Below are 6588 nucleotides of genomic sequence, written 5' to 3'. Positions count from 1 at the left end.
ATAAAATGTATAGCTAAAACCCAATAAAATTCACAAGACAAATAGATAAATAGGATAATATATACTATTTAAGGAACAACATAAAAGAACATGATGAAGCCCAGATGTCAACTGTACTAGACAAAGTTTTAAAACAATTGTCTTAGGGATTTACAAAAAGTTCAAGAAAAAAGTAAGCAAAATGAGGGTAAAGAATTATAAAGAAATATAATTTTTAAGGAACCAAAAAAACATCGAGTTAAAAAATACAATAATTGACATAAAGAATTAGCCAGAGTAGAACAAAAGCAGATTTGAGCAGGTAATAAAAAAAAATACATGAACTTGACTACAGAACAAAAAATTATTGAGTCTGTAGAAGATAAAAATAAAAAGCATGGAACAAAGCATAAGGAAAATGTATGATCCTATCAAGAGGAAAAACATATACATTCTTAAGAAGAAGAGAGAAAAAGGACAGAGATTATATTTTAAAAATATTTTTAAATAGTATTTTAAAAACTTTCCAAATTTGATGAAAGACATGAATTTAAATATCTTAGAATCTAAGTTATCTTTTGGTTGCATAAACTCAAAGAGTTTATATACATAACAAATAGACATAAACATATAGACATAACAAACTTTGAAAATCTGAGAAAAGCATAGAACCTTGAAATTAGAAAAATACAACTTGTATAAAAGTGACCCTCCATAAGATTTATCACATTTCACCTCAGAAATTTTTAAGTTAGAGGCAACTGGTTAATATATTCAAGTGCTACAAGAAAAACCAAAGTCTCAGCCCAAAATTCTATTTATACAAATTTATCCTTCAAAAATGGAGAAGAATTTAAGACATTCCTGTAAACAGAAAGTGATGGAGTTTGTTACCAGTATACCCTCTTCACAGAAAATGTCAAAGTAAGTTGAACAGAATGGTCATTAGATAGGTATGTGAACTGTAGGACAAAATAAAGGTCTCTGATAAATGTAAATACACGAGCAATTAAAAGTCTAATAATATTTTAATTTAATTTCATGACTCTACTTTTAATTTTTATACTGCTTAAAAGACACATTCATAAAAATAGCTAATAATCTAGGTTATCAAGCTCTGATGAATAACGCTGACATGTCACATCAGTAGCAAGAAGGGAGTCTCCAAGCTACAGAGCAGCACAGATCCTGATGCTTTTGACTCAAGTTTTATAAATTCAAATTAGATTGCTATAATTTTGGGATGCTAATGTAATCCCTATGGTGACCACAAAGAAAGTGTTTATAGAATATGCAAAAAGGAAATGAGAAGAGAATTAAAATGTTTCACTAGAAAAGATTTAACTGAGCATAACTGAAGGCATTAAAGTACAAAAATAGCTTAAGGCATGTAGAAACAAATAGCAAACCTGTATCAGTAAGTCCCTTCCTATCAGTGATTAACTTCAGACAGAAAGGGTTAGCCCTCTCCAATAAAGAGGAGGAGATTGGCAGGATGAATAAATAAAAAAGTGTGACTATGTTCTGTCTAAAAGAGCTCATGTTAGAATTAAAGCATAAATAAGTTAAATATGAAAGGATGTGAAAAAGTCTCCCAGGCAAGAATTTTTCAAACAGAATGGGGTAGCTATACTAAAATATAAAAGCAGTTTATAAGAGAAAAATAAAGACAACCTGCATTAGTTAAAGAGTTTAACACAGAAAAAGAGATATAATTATGAACTTTGAAGGAGCTAAAAACAGATATTCAAAATATATGATGCAAACATTTACAGAATTGAGGGTATAACACCCCAGATTCAATAATGGACAGAATAGCCAGATGCCCAAGAAGTAAGGAATTGAGGCCACAGCAACAAAATAAGTCAGTCAGCTCACAGTCACATATACAGCCCTAGCAGAATATGTGTTCTTCTTAAGTTCATGTGGGACAGTCTTCTTAATAGACCGTGTGTTAGGTCACAAAACAAGTCTCCACAGATTTAAAAATACACATATCATACAAATTATCTCATCCTTTGGCCACAAAAGAATTAAGTTAGGAATCAATACCAGGAGGAAATTGGAAAATTCACAGCTATGTGGAGATTAAATCACACACTCTTAAACAACCAGGAATTAAAGAAGAAATTGCAATAAAACTTAGAAAATGCTTAGAGACACACCGTAACTTGAACAGACTTGTAGTTTTAATGTTAAGAGAGAAATTCACAGATAAAAAGTTTTACATTAAAAAGAGTAGAAAGATCTCCAAGTATTTATTAACTTATATTAACTTCACTCATTAAGGAACTAGAAACTAGAGTAAACTAAACACAAGTAAAAGGAAGGAAAGAAATAAAGATTAGAACAGAACTAACATAGAAAAGCAATGCAGAAATAAATCCAAGAACCAAAAGTTCTTTCAAAAGATCAACAAGGGAGCCGGGGCCGCCGCCAGCTTGCAGCGCTGCCAGCCAGCCGGCCGGCCGGGGCTGCGGAGCCCGGGAGCGCGCAGACCAGGCCGGAGCCCAGCAGTCCGCGTCGCTTGGGCCTCTGTGTCCGCCATGGGGGCGTCCGCGAGGCTGCTGCTCGCGCTGATCATGGGGGCCCCGAGCTCGGGCAAGGGCACCGTGTCATCGCGCATCACCCGGCACTTCGAGCTGAAGCACCTCTCCAGCGGGGACCTGCTCCGACAGAACATGCTGCAGGGCACAGAAATTGGTGTGTTAGTCAAGACTTTCATTGACCAAGGGAAGCTCATCCCAGATGATGTCATGACTTGGCTGGTCCTTCATGAGCTGAAAAATCTCACCCAATATCGCTGGCTGTTGGATGGTTTTCCAAGGACTCTTCCACAGGCAGAAGCCCTGGATAAAGGTTATCAAATAGACAAAGTCATTACCCTGAATGTGCCCTTTGAGGTCATTAAGAAACGCCTCACTGCTCCCTAGATTCATCCAGCCAGTGGCCGAGTCTACAACATTGAATTCAACCCTCCAAAAACTGTGGGCATAGATGATCTGACTGGTGAACCACTGATTCAGCGTGAGGATGATAGACCAGAGACAGTGATCAAGAGACTGAAGGCTTATGAAGCCCAAACTAAGCCTGTCCTGGACTATTACCAGAAAAAGGGGTGTTGGAAACATTCTCTGGAACAGAAACTAACAAGATCTGGCCCCATGTATATGCCTTCCTGCAAACCAAAGTTCCAGAAATGAGCCAGAAACCCTCAGACACTCCCTGAGGAAGATGGCAGATGAGCGGAACCACCTGTCTTTGTATTAAGCAGCTGCTTTTCCTACAACTCAGCATTTTCTTTGAAAATTATGTTTTACTTCTACTGATTTTATTCTGGACATTACTAAGGATGTGCCAAATGAGTCAGATACTAAGATTGATCTTTTGAAATCATCTAGTATGTTTTATCCACTTATTTTCTAAGGGTGTATAATTAAAAAAAACACACTAGAGATGTTGAAACTGTAAAAAAAAATCTTTTAGAGCAAAATTAAAATTAAATTGGTAGTATTTAACTTTTTGTTCTGTGAGAGGAAAATGGTTCATTGAATTTTCATATTTTTCTGGAAACGTTAAAATTATATGTCATTTTGGGGAAATATCTCATCATTGGCTTTTGCTCAGACCCGTGTTGAAAGACTTTTTCTTAGCCCCAAGGACATGGTTTTGTGCAACACCATGTAATATTTCCAGGAAGAAACTCACTGGATTTACAGGTTTGTTGCACAATACCAACTCACTGCTGCCTTTACCCTAAGAAAACACGAATGCTAGCCACATGTGCTGTGTTTATTTTGTTGTGAGACATACCTTCAGTTTATTCAGTTTTTTAAAAAAGTATCAATTAGCATATAAGAAAACATTGCCTTAATATGGTTTTCTTTTGAAAATACATGTATGCAGGATATGATTATGTCAGAAATTGACATTATAAGTTCCTAGATATGCACCAACATTGAGTCACTTTTCAACGGACAGTGTACCTACCGTCCTTGGTTTTTAGATGTTACTCAGGTTAAGAAATCAATATTTTAGGGTCTACTTGTCTGTTCCTCTTTCTTAGGAACACACAGTCTGCCTTGATAAACAAGTTGTAGTAAAAAGAAAAAAACAAGAGTAAGAAAAAACCCATGTCACTATGTAAAACTGGCATACTTTGTTATTAAGGAAATAAATCAGGATGCCTGGGAAATATTCCCTTAACATAAATACCAATCATAATTAGCAAACAAGTATGGCAATAAAAAGAATTTACATGATAGGTTAAAAAAGGACCAGAGTTCACTAAAGGAAACCTTTATTCCTCAAAGGAATGGATACCTGCTATTGTTTACTGCCACCCTCTCGGCCCCTCCCTCTTTTGATCCCAAGCTGGCCTTGAGCTCATGATCCTTATGCCTCAGCTTACTGAGTACTGCAGTTACAGCAGGTGAGTTCAGCAGGGAAGACCTCTGCTGGTGTCATCTGAGCAGGTTTTTGTGCTGTTCTTTTGTTTGTGGTGCTGGGGATCAAACCTGCTAGGCTAGTTCTCTGCCACTAAGCTGCATCCCCAGTTCTTGGTTTTTGAGACAGGATCTCGATGTGTAGCTCAGGCTAGCCTTGAATTTGAGATTCTTCTGTCTCAGCTTCTTGAGGGCTGGGATTAAAGTGTACATCACCATGCCTGGCCTGAGCAGTCATTTTATATCCTAAACCATTTTACATTCCTTAATGGGACAACAAAGTTGCATGCTTATGTATTGTGGGTAGAAGTGAGGCAACATGAGAGGTAGAGGAAAAAAACAATTTTATCTTCCATGGGATATGTACTCTTCCTTGGTGCTAAATCAAATGAATCAAGCCTTTGTACAAGCTGTTATTGCCTTTGAAAATTTAGGTCATTTTATTCCAGGCTTTGAATACACATGCCAGCCAGGGGCTCTTACATATTTAGGGGGAGCAGATACAGAATTTTTCTCTTTATTTTTAAAAATTGTTGATCTTTTAAAATGAACTAGGCTTTTAAAAAGAATTACAGTGAACATCTTGTCCTTTGTAATATAAACTTTCTATAATGCCTTATTTAAATGTTATGTGCTATCTAAAAAAGCTGTGAACTACCTAAAACTTATGAATTATCACTAGATTGTCAGGTGTACATTAATCTCTTAGAATATAATGAAATGTCAGCACTGTGGCTATTACTTTGTCTTTGGTCCTAGGGCCCACTCCACCCCACCTTCCTTTCTGCTGTACTAAAGTCTCATTGGCCTTGTTCTAATAAATTGTCTTAGGACAGTAAAAAATAAAAAAAATCAACAAAATTAGATAAAGAAAAAAGTAAGAAGAAGCAAATAACTAAAAGGAGAAAATAAGACAGTGACATTACTGAGAACCTTATGGAGATTTAAAAGAGATTTTAAGAGAATACTATTAACACTTATATGCCAATAAATTTGATAACTTAGAAGTAATGGGAAAAATTTTGAAATACACAAATTACCTAAAATAATTAAAAAAGAAACAAAATCTAATGCAATTCTAACAAAGAAAGAGAATTAATAATTAGAAATTTTATGACAAATAATAGTCGCAAACCAGATGACTTTACCAATGAATTCTACCAAATATTTAAAGAATTAATGCCATTTATTTTCATACTTTTCCAAAAAAAATTGAAGAAAGGGAATACTTCCTACAAAACAAACATAATTCTGATACTAACAGCATTCTATGAGATCAACATTACCCTTATACCAAAGCTAAAGACATCACAATAACAGAGAATTAAAGACCAATATTCATTGTGAGTAGAGATGAAAAATCCTTAACACAATAATAGAAATTGAATTCAACATCAGATTAAAAAGATAAATCACATGACCACTCATGCTTGCAAGATGGTTCACATATTATCAATCAATAATGATAAATGTGATCAATGTTATCCTAATGTGATGACATATTAGTCACATTAACATAACAAAGGGAGAAAAAAATCACAGAATCATCTCTCTTAATGTACAGAAGACATTTGATCAAACACCCTTTCATGATGAAAGCACTCAACAAAATAGGAACAGAAGAGAATATCCTCAACATGATAAAGGTAATTTATGAAAAACTCACAGCTAACATTATACTCTCTCATTGAAATACTGTATGATATACCTCTAAGATCAGGAACATGACAAAGTTACCTGCTTTTACCACTCTATCGAACATTCTTCTAGAATTTCTAGCCAAAGCTATTAAAGAGAAAGAAATCTAAATCATCAGAATTTGGAAGAAGTCAAGTTACCTCTTTTGGAAGATGATATGGCCTATGTGAAGAAAATGACAAAGAATCCAAAAGAAAGCTATTAGAATTAACATACAACTTCAGCAAAGATGCAGGATATAATACCAATTCTCAAAACTCCATTGTATTTCTGTCTACCAGCAATGACCAATTCAAAAAGTTTTGCAAAAGTAATTCATACTATAAAAGATGTCTGAATCAGAAAGCAGGAAGCATAATTATCTTTTGATGATGACACAATCCTATATGTAAATAAACCAAAAAAGCACCCAAAATCCTATTAGAATGAATAACTGAACTTTGTACAGTTTCTAGATACAAATCTA

The 6588-nt window shown here is 34.8% G+C and overlaps 1 pseudogene; it reads left to right on the top strand.

Annotated features, from left to right (window-relative positions):
* Nucleotides 1-2490: 2490 nt before the first annotated feature.
* Nucleotides 2491-3917, top strand: LOC109676905 (GTP:AMP phosphotransferase AK3, mitochondrial pseudogene; annotated as a pseudogene).
* The last annotated feature ends 2671 nt before the right edge of the window (nucleotides 3918-6588 follow it).

This window comes from Castor canadensis, chromosome 3 (assembly GCF_047511655.1).
Source record: "Castor canadensis chromosome 3, mCasCan1.hap1v2, whole genome shotgun sequence".
Lineage (NCBI taxonomy): Eukaryota > Metazoa > Chordata > Mammalia > Rodentia > Castoridae > Castor > Castor canadensis.
Note: the sequence above shows the minus strand (reverse complement) of the source record. Positions and strands in the feature narration are given on the sequence as shown.